This window comes from Topomyia yanbarensis, chromosome 3, assembly GCF_030247195.1.
Source record: "Topomyia yanbarensis strain Yona2022 chromosome 3, ASM3024719v1, whole genome shotgun sequence".
Lineage (NCBI taxonomy): Eukaryota > Metazoa > Arthropoda > Insecta > Diptera > Culicidae > Topomyia > Topomyia yanbarensis.
This window is the reverse complement of record NC_080672.1, coordinates 96620946-96637658: the sequence shown is the minus strand read 5'-3', so window position 1 is coordinate 96637658 and position 16713 is coordinate 96620946. Positions and strand designations below refer to the sequence as shown.

The following is a 16713-nucleotide window of genomic DNA, read 5'->3' as shown; positions in this document are numbered from 1 at the left end:
CGAATCTCAGCCTTTTTCGCATCTTTTACCGAAATCTCAACAGCTGAGATCTCAGTAAACAATCTTTTTGGCTGAGATTTCAGTAAAAGTTACGTTTCATAGCTGATATTTCGCCGAAAATCAGCAAGCAAACCTCACTTTACAAAAATATCAGTTTCTAAATTTTCTGATTACATGGCTGTTGATAAATTTGCCGAGCCGAATTGAGTGTGTATTAGACTTCACCACATTTTGAAAAAGTTTTGAAATATACATGGGTCGCCTTAGATTTTTGTTCTAGGTGGGAATTTAAAAACTTTCCCCAAAAATGACTTAACTTGGCTATGATTTAGAGGTGTCTCCAATCAAAAATCGTGTTTTTGCTATGTTTCCATAGGAAGATCACTTACAATCTGATTTTATAGGCCCTACATGCCCACCTTTTATCTACATCTACAAAATTAAACTGCGGAGCCATCACCGGGACGCCCGTTATACTGTACTACGGAAGCCCCTGAACGCTCCGACGCAGTCGCGCTCCCAGCCAGCAACCAGCTCAGTCGTCGCGGCCCTGCGTTCGGAGGTCATGAGGGGGTCTTCCGTCATGCTATCATCGAGATTACATCTACAAACTCACGCTGCGCTGCCATCGCCGGGACGCCTGTTATACAGCACCAGAGACCATTTCAGTCGTCCTAATCCTGCGTTCGGAGGTTGTGAGAGGGTCTTCCGAACTCCCTCCTCAGGCGAGTATGTTGCTTTAAATGATAATCCGCTCCCTGAAAACCTTTTGGTCCATAGCACACCGTCGTATACAGTACATGATTCCCTGTCCGTCTACTAGCAGAACGTTCGCGGAATGAGAACTAAAACGCAGGCCTTCTTGCTTGCCCTCACATCCAGCGACTACGATATTATTGTTCTCACCGAAACCTGGCTACGTGATGACATATTAAACGCTGAGTTATCGACGAACTACGCAATCTACTGATGCGATCGCAACTTTTCTACCAGTCATCTAAGCCGCGGAGATGGTGTTCTTATAGCGATAAAGAAAAAGCTAACTGGAACTGTACTAAAGTTACCTGGATGTGAACATTTGGAACAAGTTGTCGTACGTGTTTCACTACCAGGCCGATCTTTATATGTTTGCAGCATTTATCTGAGACCGAACAGCGATCTTGACATGTATAACTTTCACTCCTCTGCGGTCCAGAATATTCTCGAGCAGGGCCGTCGAGAGCCGCGTCGGGCCCCAAGGCTTGTATTGCTGTCGGGCCCTTTTAAACCTAAACCCTCTAGCTCAGTATGAGTTAGTTCCTCTTCAGCCATGGAAAACTCGTGAGACCGTGGTTTCTATTAGTCTCCGGTTGACTCATATTGCCATATCCACAGATAGCCTGCCAGACAGGTGAATTTCGACAGGTTCTTAATCCGTGGTATCCAAATCAGGTAAAATTGCAATAGCTACGAGTTTTTCAATTTGCGGGTACTCAGGAATCAGTAGCGTCTAGCTTTAATGGTACGTTTCCCATGTTGATTAGAGATTTGTGCCGTGCCATGAATCGTCCTTTCCTTGATGGGAAGGATTTGGGAAACGGCAAGGTTAGGGGTAAGGAATATACCCAAGAGACCGCGAAGCATTATTCAATGACCTTAGATGTGTTCAATATTCACATACAAAACATATTCTTCACGGCTTCATAGTTCTATAGAGATCATTAAAACACACTTAGTGTCGGAAAAGGCGATATAGTGTGAAGCACCTTAATGGCTGTCAGCTTTGTTAACATAGAGCCGTGTTTTTTTAAATAGCCTCTCTTCTTTATCGACACAGCAAAAGAAAAAAAATAACTTTCGATAACGTACCAACCCTTCCTCTCTTCTTTCGTCTGCCGGTGCAGTGGGCAACCGAGTACTGCAACTGTTGGATGAACTGAACTGATTTGATTACTTTATTTCGCACATTATACTTAGGGTCTTATAGACATCACAAGCATCTTTGGCGAGTCCCAAAATTACCGTTCTATCTCAACACAATACACTTTTAGAAGAAAAATTCCTTGAACGTGCTATAAAAATACAAAAAATTATCCATTGTAATCAATGGTCAATTAAGGTCAGGTTGTTCTTGTGGTGAGAATGCTTCCATACAAACCAACTTTTTCATACGTAAGCTTACCAACTCTGACGAAAAAATCCGTACATTGGGCGGACTGTTTGCCTGAGCGTGGTAAACGATTTCGCTTCGCTGCAATATGGTGTACGGATTTTTTCGTCAGAGTTGGTTAACTTATTCATACGTAACCATTTTATGCGGATCAACCGAAAATGGGACGTTTCATCAGACAATGCTGCAACCATGGTAGATCACTATGCGCGAATTCTACAAAAGACACTGCATCACGAAAAACTCTGTGCAAAAGCAGCTAAGAAAAGCCCACCTACTATAATCGTGAACAGCACACCGTTATCTTATGCCAAACCACAAACGGCCACAATACCAACGGATCTGATAGGAACAAATATTCACTCAACATCAATCACGCCCAGTGTCTCCAAGCCAACAACCGGCACCACCAGCAAAGAAGCGAACGTAGAAGAGGACGGATGCGTTTGTCCGTGCGCTCGCATTTCTGTTTGAAGCTCTATTGCCTTTTTTCGAAAATACTTTGAATTGGCTTCTCAATAATTTGTAGTGTATTCCGTCGATTCAAGCAATAAAACTCGATTTTTAAACTTGTACACAAAGTAGACAACTCCCTTAAGAACATTTGTTTTAACAAATGTCAACAATAAAATAAAATTTTCATTTTTTTTACGCTTTCATCAATTTAATAAGGCGAATGATTACAATGAAATTATTATTGGTATTTTTATTGCTCTTCTATGAATACCGGACGTGTTCGCCCATCATTCGGGTAAAAACGCGGGCCCTCAAATACGACCCGGGCCCCAAGGCAATTGCCCTGGCTGCCTCCTCCTCTCAGCGGGACTGTTCTCGAGAAGACCAACCGAAAAGACAATGTACTTGTTGTAGGCGATTACAATCTCCCTCATCTTCGGTGGATCTTCGATGACGACCTCAAGTGCTACATTCCTGAAAATGCAACATCGGAACAAGAGATGGCTATCACAGAAACGCTGGTGTTTTGTATCAAATCTGCTCTCTTAGCAACGTGAAAGGACGGACCCTTGATTTAGCCTTCGTCATCGACACGGACGTGTTCAAACTGATTGAGCCTCCAACGTCTATACTGAAGGTAGACCCTCACCATAAACCCATCGTTTTGAGAGTTGATACGCGTTCTGATGGTTGTGACGCTTTTGATACAATCAACGACGATCTCAACTTTGACTTTACTCAACGCAACCTCGATGAAGTCTCAATGGCCATTGGGGCAGTCAATTGGCGTGATATGCTGGATGGATACGATTTAGATCAGGCAGTTGCGGCCAGGGGCGGCGAAACACTTTACGCCCGAGTGGGTAGAAAGCATAGGGTGAGGGGTCCATTAGTAAGGATTTTTTCCCTTTTCGCAATGCACACGCTTACATTACATTCACATTAAATTACATTCGTTTATGCAAATTGAATTGTGGTACATCGATGTTTTCAAATGTGTGTAATGCGAGATACATGTGTTGCACATCTAAATTTTTTGAAATGGTTCAAAATTTCGAGTGGGTAATCGGTTATTTTCGAGTGGGTAGTACTACACATACTACCCACGCTTTCCGTCGGCCCTGGTTGCGGCGTTCTACGAGGCAGTATATGAGATTATTCACCGCAATGTTCCTGTATCACCAGAAAAGCAGATTATAAGTTTCCGTGGTGGAATTCTGGTCGCCTACGCAACGTACTTCGGAAACTACGAAAGCGATACTTACGTCGTAGGACCGACGACAACAAAATTATTCTTCGTCAAATGGAACTGCAATATGAAAAGAAGCTGCTAGAGTTCCCATCAATAAAGCTGGAAACATCCACAATATCGAAAACTACAGAGGAATCTCGCTGCTGATCTGTCTAGCTAAAGTTCTGGACAAGTTTATTTACAATGCGATGTACGCTGCTTCTTCCAACATAATCGAAGAACGTACGGATTTGTAAAAAACGTTCCGCCACTTCGAACTTGATGACGTACACAAGTTTTCTGGTTCCAGCCGTCGAGAAGCGTCAACAAGTGGACGCAATATATTTAGATTTCGCATTCGACAAGGTACCCCACAACGTTGCTGTTTTGAAGCTGGAGCGATAAAGTTTTCCTGGATGGGTAACCAGACGGCTACATTCCTACCTCTCCGAGCGATCCGGTTTCGTTAGAATCGGTACCACGCGTTCAAGCACGTTCGAAACGCCAACCGGTGTGCCTCAAGGAAGTCACCTAGGGCTACTTATGTTTCTCTTATTCATCAACGATCTCTGCACCCGCATCAAGTCCGGAAAACTACTCTACGCTGATGATCTGAAAATCTTTCGCTCAATTGCCGCAGGACTCGACTCTGCTGAGCTTCAAGATGATATAGACAGTATAGAGGAATGGTGCTTACTAAACGGCATGCAGATCAACGTCGATAAATGTAAGGTGATAAGTTTCGGGCGCTCCCCCAATTGTAAGGTATTTGCGAAGATACTCTTCAAGCCTGTGTCATCGAGAGGGTGGATTCTATCCGTGACTTGGGAGTGTTGTTCGACAGAAAATTTCGTTTCGCTGACCACATCACTTCAACAACGGCGAAGGCTTTTGCAACACTGGGCTTTCTGAAACGGAACACAGTTGATTTTGTGGATTTCTACGCGCTGAGATCAATATACTGCGCACTGGTCTGGAGCACCTTAGATTATGCCGTACAAGTATGGGCGCCATACAACGCCGTCCAAAGTAATCGATTGGAGCGTGTTCAAAGAAGCTTTGTACGATTTGCTCTCAGAAAACTGCATTGGAACAACCCTAGCCATCTTCTGCCGTACAATAATAGATGCATGTTGCTAGATTTGTCAATGTTAGAGTCTCGTCGTAGTTTCTTGCAAAGAATGTTTATCTACGATATGTTATCGAACAATATTGACTGTCCCGACATTCTTTCTAGGATTAATTTTTTTGTTCCTCCTCGTGGTATAAGGAATCGTCCGCCGTTGTGGATTCCTAGACATCGTACAGCTTATGACCAGAATAATCTGCTGGACAGATGTTGTAACAAATTCAACAAAACTGCTCTAGACCTCCATACCACTAAATCTAGTTATAAATCAGCTATTAAAAATTTTTAATATTGGCGTTAACAATTGTATTAAGAGTTATCTGTACGGTACATGCCGAAGATGAAATAAATAAATATGCACTGTACCATAGAAATCCACTACGAAGCTTCGGTATTTTTGTTCCGACAGAAGAGATTGTATCAATCGCATTTCGACTTTGATTGATAATCAGGAGTTTACTTTTCGGTATATCTGTATGACCGTTGAGGACTTCTATGGCGTAATAATTGACCCTCCATTCGAGAAGCGGAGTGTTTACTAATGGTTAAAATGTCAAAACGATAAACATAATGTTCATATAATTCAGCTTCAACATAAACGATATGTAGTAATGATAAGATTTGATGGTTATCCACAGCACAAACCTTTGCTTTATGCTACAACATGAAGTACGGCCCGTGTCCGGGAACACCCGATATTATTAATAAAATATCACGTATTATGAAGAAGCTTTCTACGCCAAAGAGAATAAATGGAGGCATTCATTTCCAAGTATTCTGAACGGTGTTCGAGGGGTGAGAATGCCGATAGAATACCCCATTCCTTTCTTCGTTATCCTAGAACCTGGATCTGCCTATTCTCAGACTACACTCTATACTGACAATCAGACTTACACGCGTCAGTACTGTAAACACTCAGCACCGTAGCCAAACCAGTAACACCTATAAGTCAATAGGTTTGCATTTCCACTTTGTATCACCAGACTAACGCTAGCAGGATGGCTAACCAACCGAAAGACTGTAATTTGTTCAAAATAATCTTTTCAACTGCATTTACTTTTCGAAAAAGTTGTTTTACTAAGTCTTGCGTATATAAAACAAACGGCTTGGTTTTGAATTACCCGACGTTTCGGCCGATTTTGGTGGCCTTTTTCAAGGAAAACTGTAATTGTAGTTTTATTTAGTGTAGCGTTTTTTAGTTTTTAGTGTTGTTGATTTGAACTCACTGTGTGTGGAGAAATTTGCTGAAGAGCATACGCTTAGTAAAAAAAATAATGTTTGTGTCTTGCAATTTTGACATTATAAATGGGCTAGATGTTATTCTAAAATTTAAAGAATCTCCTGTGCAAAAAACTATTCCATCTGCTGTCGATTCATTTGTGTGCTCCATGCTAAATAACAATTAAAAAATTATCATTCTATTATTAAATAAAGAATATGATTGTATTGTCTGATGCCGATAGAAACAGTTGTACAAATTTACAAAAATGTCGATTAATGTGATTTGAAAAATTAACATACTCCACCTCTGACAGCGTTCCAATAGAAAAGCGCGTGAAACCGCTCCGAAAGTTCGTATAAGGGAGCTGCATAAGCTTCTCGTTTTTAGGGGGGGGGGGGGGGGCAAAGGGTTTTACCTTAAAAAATCAGTTTTCTTGTCAATTTTTTTTAGAAAGATAGGTGAAGCCAATTGACCGAAACTTTTGTACAATATACTACATCATTTCAATAATATTCTGTAATTTTTTTATGCAAAAATATCTACAAGCGACTTGGTGTTGAAGCTTTTTCTGGAAAACACGATTTGCGGTGTTAACTGCTATTCAAAAACTATTTGACCGATTTATTTCAAACTTTGCATACACATTCTATGTAAAAAAACCTTACCCCTACGTTGAGTTTTTGAGATAATTTTTCAATTAAGGGGTTTTTTACTAATAAAATGGCGGCATCGCTGTTTCTCAAGAAAAATTTCGCCATTTTATGAGTAAAAAGTCCCCTTAATTGAAAAATTATCCCAATAACTCAACGTAAGGGTTAGATATTTTTTACGTAGAATGGGTATGCAAAATTTGAAATAAATTGGTTAAGTAGTTTTTGAATGGCAGATAACACCGCAAATCGTGTTTTTCCAGAGACGTTCCACAAAAAGCTTCGTCATCGAGTCGCTAGTTGATATTTTTGCATGAAAAAATTACAGAATGTTATTGAAATGATGTAGTATAATGTACAAAAGTCATTCTACTTTCTACTTCTGCCCAAGTCAGACGTACAATCGAACCAAGTGAACAACAACTAGCAACCTCTCGATCTAGTGTGCATTGTCTTGAGAACAAAGGAAACATTTAATTTATTCTTGCCATCATGAGTAAAGTTGACGAAAAATCTCTGCTCCGACCCAACACAGCGGTCGTTGACTTTAAATTCTGTTCAATAAGATTGAGTTTTCGTGAAGTGGAGTACCTGCTGACGGCGAAGATGCAGCTAAAGCTCAAGGAGGTTATGTATCTACAGTATTATCATCTTCGCAATGTAGTGCTCATATCATTCAACACGTTAGCACAAGCCGAACGTTTCGTATTGCAGAACAACTTGAAGCACGTGGCTGAAAGTGATAAAGTTGGAATTAAGATTCCCGTGTATATAGAAAAATACTCTGTAGATGAAAAATTACATGACCACGTACCCCTCCTGATCTAATCGCAAAATACATGTCGCAATACGGAGAAGTAGAATCCGTTACACGTGATACGTGGAGAAATTTCTTCCCGGGTAACCTAACGGTGTTCTTGTGGTGAGGATGCGGATCGAAAGACCTATCCCCTCCCACTTGACTATAAAACATAAAACCCACGAAGCTACTATTCATCAAACTACGTTATGCACCCATGAGGGGCAAACTCCTAAGTGCAAGTATTGTAATCATACAGCACACCACGGACAACCTTGCGCGGAAGATACAGAGGAGAATGTATCGCTATCCATTGCCAACGAATCCACGGAAAACCAACCCAAAAAAGAATTTTCAATACCAATACCTGAACCACAAACGGTTGCCAAATTTATGGCAGCTGTTCAGTCCATATTGACAACTGCCAAAGCAGCATCCAGCACCCCTGAGACAACTGTAAGTAACATCGGTGATGAAGATAATAAGAATGACGACGAATTTACATTGGTCACCCGTAAGTGCAAGAAGCAGAAAAGAACATCTGGTCGCGAGCACCAAGGCACTTTTAACGATGATGACCTTGATACAGAGGATACGAGAGAATTAAACGGTCCCCATGACGCAGTAGGCGAGCCGCGAAAGAAGGTCTCCGCTTGCAATAAAAAGTTGCGCGCACGAGATCCAACGGACAAACAATAATATTTGTTTTTATTTTTTACATATTGTAAACACATAAAAGATCCACGGCTCCGTTAAGCTACCGCTATGAGCCGTGTCAAATAAACGAAAAAAAATGTACAAAAGTTCACCCATCTTTCTAAAAAAATGACAAACAACTGTTTTTTTACGTTGGAACCCTTTATATATATTTTAAATTTTGTTTTAACATCAACAACAATAGGTTTATCGAAAGACTTACAACATTTCCTGTAACTTTCTCTTCGACATCAAGGCGATATTGTAAACCAGTAGTTTTGTATGTCACTCAGCATGGAATTTGAAAACATGTATAAAGTTATTCTTAGAAAAACTTTTTTACCGATAAGTTCCTTCATACAATCATATTCAAAATGTGCCTTTTCTCTTTACGTTTTTGTTGATAAAATATAAAAAATTTGAAAAAAATGTTTTTTTTTGCAATTTAAATTTTCAACACAAATTTTTGTTTTTTATGAAAAATGACACAACATTTTTTCAGTGTATATGTTAATTGTACAGAAATTTTCATTCCCTGTAACTCGTTCTGTAACTCAGAAAGTTTAGCTGTATAAAATACAGCAATCGAACAATTTTTTTTTTGAAATTAATGCACGTAGAAATGTCTATACCCTTTTAAAAAATTGCTCTTCTATCAAAACATTGCAATTGTCAGAGAAAATCAAGGAGATTCATAAACCGAACTCAACTTCAAAGTTTCGTTCGAATCGACGATGGTCCTCATTTTGTGGTCGGCCGGTTTCTCATGGAATCCCTCAATAGCGGCATAACCAACTTTCAAATTCTATTAAAGTTTAAGCAGCTTGAAAGTTCGCTAATCTTTGAGTTTCAACCCTCTGTAGATAGGTAAGGAGAACCAAGCAATTGCATTACTGCAGGGCAGTTACATATCAAATGATATGAAGTTCCGTAATCGGATTCCCAAAGATCACACGAATAATACTCAGCGCGCTGAATAGTGGTCATGTCATAATTGAGTTTGCAAGGTCCAGTCTGCAATTGTACTTGGAACTTAAAAACCTTGAGCTGATGGTGGCTTTAAAACACATCACATCACATCACATCCAGTCTGCAATTGTACTTGGAAAAATACAGCAAATTCATTTTCGGAATCACATCCGGTAGAAAAGTTTTCGTTTGAACGCAAACATGTAAGCTACGCTAATGGTTGGTATATTCGGATGCAGCTCAAGAGCGAGTCTTGTTCATTATCCAATTTATCGACAGTGGTAGACCTGGTTCTGGACCAAGGAAGTCACTCGCAGTGCTAACTCTAGCCAATTCGGCCGCGCATTCATTTCCAGTAATACCAGAATGACCAGGAACTCATAGAAGGCGAAATTGAAATGCTATGTTCTTCGGTTTGACTCCGACAAGCGTTTACTAATTTCAATCTTGAATTTGCGAATTAAGTGCTATCAGGGAAGTCTGAATGTGCCAAGGGACGGGCATTGCGTAGTTGGTAAATCGATTGCCTTGTACGCAGCTCACTTGGGTTCGATTCCTAATCCCGCACATAGGGTTAGATTTTTCCAAAGAGATTTCTCTCGAGAGAAGGTGATTGACTCAAAGGTAAAAACCTCAAAATAAAAAACCTGTTTTAATCCACCTAACGGTGCAATTGTGCCTTTCTCATTTCTCTAAACTATGGCACGGAGGCTTTTTATGTTCAACATAATTGTGGAAATGTCCATTACATTCTTAGTACACTTTGCACTTATACACAATGGTATGCCAGCCACGAACTTGATGAGCTACGTGTCGACGGTGAAACACTTGAAACAAAAAAATATCATACTCCATTAGCCTAATCAGCATTAGATCAATGTTATCTGCTTGCTAACTCATTTTGTCATGCGGGGGTGGGTATGTGAGGAGGGCGAAAGTCCCATGAACGAACGACTCCCCAGCTTAAATTGGTATGCTTTGTGATATAGTGGTGGTTTAAAGATGATGGGGTTGAAAGGGAGAGGTATGAGGGCTGGATGGGGTGGTGGTCTGAGGGCTGATTTAAGGAGATTTTTAAAGGAGGGGAGTGAACAGTATAGGGGGGGGGGTGTAACCCCTCTCCGTAAACCATCAACTACGCCCCTGTTAAAATCCAGAAACCTTATGCGAGTCGAAAAAAAAATTAGGTTGACGTTTTTCAGAGTGATTGCATAACCTTTCTATATGAGAAAGGCAAAAATGTGCCAAAATCCAAAAAGGTGAATCGTCGTCAAATTTTTTTTCGAGTTTGCATATAATCTCGACGTTTCATGCACCTTGAACACATTTAGCATCAAAAATAAAAATTCTATTTTTAATTTTTCCTATAGTTTATATGAGAAATTTCTGTGTGGCCACACTCTGAAGCCCGTAATTCCGGAACCAGAATTCCGATCGATCCAAAATTCAATAGCAGCCGATGGGAAGGTTGCACCTTTCATTTGAGACTAAGTTTGGGCAAATCGGTCCAGCCATCTCTGAGAAAAATGAGTGATATTATTTAACACATACGCACATACATACACACACATACACACATACACACATACACACACATACATACACACATACAGACTTTTTCCGATCTCGACGAACTGAGTCGAATGGGATATGACACTCGGCCCTCCGGGCCGGGATTAGGTTGACATTTTTCAGAGTGATTGCATAACCTTTCTATATGAGAAAGGCAAAAAGCTGTCAGAGCAAAAATAAATTCTTTTATCACAAATTCCCTGTTGAAGCGCTGATTGTACGCCACACAAAATCGCGAAGAGTTCTGCTTGGAATACGGCACTGTATCTACCAAGCGAATGAGATTGGTTAAATCTCATTTCACGACAATAGACACCAGCACACCGGCTCGGCTCTCCAACAAAGAACTGTCAGTATAACAAACTACATATTCTTGGAGTTGTCGCTTCAGCCAGCCAGACCGGCATTCCTCGCGAGGATGAATTCTCACATCAAAAGTTTTAAAAGGAAAACACCATGTGAGTGTAAGGTCACTGGGAGCAAGTGTATACTCATCTCCAGCCATAATTTGGGACCATAGTCTTGTGTGGCTAGTTTCACGATCTATTGGGTTACTGTTCCAGAGTTCAGTAACCTTAAGACGGTATGCAGAAGGAAGTGCCTATTGTTTCAGAAATACATATAGTGATTTTATGTTCATTCCCTTCTGCCACAAAACAATCCAAAAATCCACTGAATGTGCTTGGGTTTCAGTCACCAAGATTTGCCGAAAGCCCGTCTACATTGGCCGAAGGCCATGCAAGTTTTCTTGATTCTGAAATCGATGTCGACTTAATTTGATCTGCCACACTAATTTCAGAATCATAGAACTGCAATGGACGAGCTCTGGTTGTAATCTTTCGTTGCGTGAAAAGCACTATTGATGTGTTATTTGGATTAACATTGCTTAACAACACATAAGGCTCGGATTTGGGAATGAATTTTACAGTTATTTCTTGCCCCGCAAATGCAATGGATCCTGTTGCAAGACTAAAAGTAAGAACTTTTTTCAAAATTTGCGTAAAGTGTTCATATCCTCTTTCCGCGGAGACTTAAACGGAGCAAAACTTTCAATCGCCCTTTTGATCGAATCGGTTGTCACAATTCTACGAGCAAATGCCCAAGAATCAGAACTACCTGAAAAGAACTCAGGGGCAGTCGTCAGTGATAGCTCCGTACAGCCTGGAAAGGATGTGTGTCAAAAAGACAGTTGAGTACTACATCTTCGTCAGACGAGTATTCACCATTAGCAGTTCTAATTGAACTGACATGAAAGTGTTTCGATTTCGAAAGTAACTTATTTAATCTACTAGTCTCGTTGAGACTTAAGACATTTGTGCAGAGGCATTTCCAACCACTTCGTTCAGAGGATCGAAGGGCAGTTCTGTATGCTTTTCGAGCCACCTTAAATACCTCCGACTCGTCCCTGCGTCTGCGATTCCAAGCTCTTCTACATAACTTTTTGAATCGAACAAGTTCGGTATTCCACCAAGATGTTCCTCTAGAAGCACGCATAACTCGAAGTGAACAAGCCTCTTGGTATGCTGCTACTATGAATGAGCTTGTTTTATCCACGACCTCGTCCAAGTTACTTGGAGATTCAATCGTCGGAAGATACCCATGAAACCTAGTCGCCAATCCCTCTTCGTAGAGGTCCCAGTTCGTAGATTTTGGATTACGATATGTGACGATATCTAGTGAGACGTTTAAATGATCAAAGACGATGTACTTATTATCAGATATCGACGGTTCGAGCTCGTTTAGTACCAACTCATGCGTAATACCGTCAGAACAGAGAGTTATATCTAACACCTCTTCTATACCAGCTCATGCAAATGTTAGGCGGTTTCCTGCATTAAGAAAGAGCAGATTTGTACTACTTAAGTATTCCATGAATTTGGTGCCTCTCAAATTGATACCTGAGCTGCCCCAAATTATGTGGTGGGCATTTGCATCACTGCCGATTATGAGGGGAAACCCATTTCTGCCACAAAATGATACAACCCTTTTGAAATCATTAGAAGGTGATGGTTCATTATGCGGCGAATATGCCGAACAATAGACGTATTTCTTGTTTATGTTGTCATCAGTCATATTTACTGTGACAGCACAAATATCGCGAGTTGTGAGGTCGGATATAAGACATGCGTCAATAGCACTATTCGCAAGTATACATGCACGAGGCATTTCACGTGGATTTGTCATGCCATTTTTGTTGAAATCTACGAAGACGGAGTTATGTAGCTTCTCAACATAGAAGTATCCTTTATGGAAATACGGTTCTTCAACCAAAGCTATGGAAGCTTTTTCTTCCTGCACAAGGCTGGATAGATTCATAGTTGCTGTACGTTTATGCTGAAGATTAATTTGAGCTATTCTAACCATACTCGATGACAGCACTACACATTTCATCATCAGCAGTTGTTGTACAGCAACTAGAAGATACCAAACACGTTGGCTTGTAGTCGCCTATAGCGAATCCCGAAATGGGTATTCCCACGTTTGTTTGCGAAGAAACAAACGTCCGCTGTGTCAGAGATTCGCGTAACACAGCAAGGGTAAGACCTACGACACTCCGTGCGCGACTGGCATATTTTAGTCCTGCTAGCCATTCAGTTCTCGGCACGGAGAAACGCTTTGACTTGAGGACTCTTGTTTTCATTCGCCTCTTACGACATGGGAACAGGCACCCAGTGGATCTATTGTTGGTAGAGATACTTCAACCCGCCGGATGACACACGGATAATACACTGTTATCAACCTCCTAGCGGACCACAACCACTCATTTTAAGCTGATAAGAACTAATGACATCGACACATTTGATTTGGCTTAGCTAGGTGCTGTGCTGTATTTCTCTTTAGTGAAGATCAATTTTGGTAAAATCTATTCTTCCTCCCTTAACAAGTTGAACAGAGAATGGGCAAAAATCGAAAACGAAAAAAACTGCTTTTTTCGTTTTCGATTCTTGCCTATTCCAAACTTAAGGAGAAAATTGTTTAAAACCAATTTCCATCCAGCGCTAACTTAGTCTTGTCACGATATTAGTGTCGGATTCTGAAAGGAACCCGAATCGCCTCTCCAATACCTAATTTAGTTATATCTTTTGTGCTCTTTACGCGCAAATGTTATTTAACACAATTTTCTCCTTAGTGGAGAAAAAATAGTTTTAACCTAAATTTTATCTACTTCGTGTACTCGAGTAGCAAAAAATGCTTCCAAATCTATGAATGTAATGACGAATCAACATAAGATTTATACAAATGTTTATAAAGTCGTGAATTAGTTAGTATACGGACAGAAAATTAATTTGTAATAACATAGCTGAACCCATTCTTCAGATTAATGCGATATGCAACAATTACAAAATACTCGTTTCTTGTTCAAGGTTCTGTTGCCGTAACGTCAAAACGTTTTTGTTCCTGATAGCTTTTCGTCCACCCATATGAATGAATGTCGTTCTAAGAACCGATACGAAATGGGTTGGAAGCGGATTGTCCAGATTCCAGGAGCCTTCAAATGGGTTCTTTTGGGTTATGACCTTCAGCAGTTTGGAGTGAGGGATAACCATTTAATTCTGTGAGTCATATAGTGGAATGATGATGTTATTCTCTTTGTTTCTGAAATAACTTTTCACATTCACATTAATTTTCATGGTCACGCAAATAATATATGTGCACCACTGTACAAATAATCTTGACTTTGACCGTAGTTTTCCTGTTGCATTTTCATAGCAATAAACTTGACCTTACATTCTACACTCACATTCATTTGAATTGTTTTGAGAATTGAATGAGCGTTTTGGTTGATAATTATACGTGCTACCACGTGCATCCTTCATAATAGCAGTTTATTGTCATCCTATTATCATACACCCTTTTCTTTTGAAAAAGTTATGAGAAATTAGCGACCTAAATGACAAACAAAGTTCTGATCGATTCGTAGAAAGACTATTTTGTTTCCACTCACTAAACAACTCTTCTCTGAAAAGGCAAACGATATTGCAATATTTTTAGAAAATTTCCATCAAATTCAAACGGACACACACACTCCCAACGGTTGTTGTTGTTGTTGCTCGCGAACAATCTCGCGCATGGTATTTCGTCGTTCGCACTGTATTCTTTCGTCACTAATTATAAACACACCATTTCTTACCGCCTTGCTCGGTGACAAAAGAACAACAATAACAACGAAGCAGCTAAGTCAAAACCGAAATGTTACAGCTATCCGGTAGGTGTTTAGTTGGTAGCTGTGACCAACAGTCAGACAGCAGCCGTTCCCAGCGGGCACGCCAACAAAAATGCTATTATTATCTTTTTCACATTTTTCTCTTAAATTTTCCTCCTTTTTTGCCGAGATCCGAACCAACTGCGCATTGAACGGGAATGTGCTTGACGAGTAAAAAAACCACTTCTAATCCTTTAATTTTAAAGTCTTATCGTCACTTTAGCATTAAAAATCGATTCAACTGGGTATGTATGTCGATCGAACAGCTTAGTTCAAACAATAGAACTCATACTGTATGCTACCGTGTTTTAAACTGCTTGACCGCGTGGTTTTCACACATCTGGATGAAAATTTCGTTATATAATCTCACGATTTTTCCAGGCAAAAGAGAACTTGTAACTTTTTTACGAATTAGTTAGCACCAAATTTATTCCACATTTAAAACAGTACGCGAAAACTTAGGACATATTTGACGATTGCTAGCGACCATTACACAAAGTGATAAAAAATGCAACTATTTTTGCTACCTACTTAGCTTTCTCGATCGGGTTCTAGAGGAGCGATCGTGTTCTAGTATCCGTTTCAGCAGTTGAAATTAGACTGCGGCGGCTGATCTTTACGGTAAATTTTGAATCTTCTGCTTGGCGGCGTGAAAGTAAGGTGAAAACTCGTGAGCGATTGTGAATCCTGTGGGCAGAGAATGATTGAGACTGGGTGGAGAATTTTCCACTCCCGCTTCCACGAAGTCCGCTCTAAGCGTGACCGTTCGTGAAACTCGTGAGAGGCCGGAGCGTGCGTTTTCGCGTCAACCTTGCGCGCCCGGCTCGGTTCGTATTCTGTGGTGCAAATTTGGATACTTTTTTATGGTTTTTAAAGCATTTAAGCTTATGTTATCCTTGTGAAACATTTTAGAGCTCAATGGAAACCGAAATATTTTGAACATCGTAGAAGTTCAATCTGTTACGATTGTTGTTTCGCAATTATTATTGTTCAGTATGGAATTGGAAAACTGTGATACGGTGATCGACTGTAAAGTGGACCTGTTCACTGTGTGTGAAGAAAGGTATCGTAAAACGTATCATGCCAAGTGTGTAGGATTAACAGAGGCTAGTATTGTCGCAATCACGAAAAATGCTATTTGGCTATGTGACACGTGTTTAGAAACCTTCTATAGAACGTGCCTCGCTTCGCCAAATCATGCATTAGAGTTAAAACGTTCATCAACCCACATTGAGATGGAAATTTGTAACACACTATCCCAGTTAATGCCACAGAAGTCTGCGATGCCTGATTGTCATTCAACTCCAGTTTCCTCTGCAGACAGTCTTCTGCCTACATACACTCATAGTAGTAGAACAGCGAAGGCCCATTTTATCGAGGCAAATAAACTGTCAAAATCCGAAGCCAAACGAGCATAACGTCATACAATGCAAGCAAGCGGAACAAGTATTACGATTTTATTTAAAAAAAAATTTGGTAATCACAGTACGTCGCTGTTGTGCTATCTTATGACAAGCGCCATTTTGCACATTTCGAGAAAAACGATTTTGAAAGTTTGAGATTGAATATCTTGCAATTGGTAAATAGTAGAATCAATTCAGAGAATACAATTGATGATTTTGTCTAGTCTGTATTA

General features: G+C 40.2%; 1 protein-coding gene across 7 annotated transcripts in view; it reads right to left on the bottom strand.

The window, feature by feature from the left end:
* The window catches only part of LOC131694155 (uncharacterized), a 32531-nt gene extending 16813 nt beyond the window's left edge, over window positions 1–15718 (bottom strand). For 2 of the 7 annotated variants that reach the window (XM_058982623.1, XM_058982622.1), the window contains exon 1: window positions 15006–15218. The gene's annotated coding sequence lies outside the window, so the exon portion shown is untranslated. Of the gene's footprint in view, window positions 1–14995; window positions 15224–15608 lie in introns of those variants that run through there. The other 5 variants (XM_058982618.1, XM_058982624.1, XM_058982617.1 and 2 more) reach the window with 5 other exon arrangements.
* Between the last annotated feature and the right edge of the window lie 995 nt (window positions 15719–16713).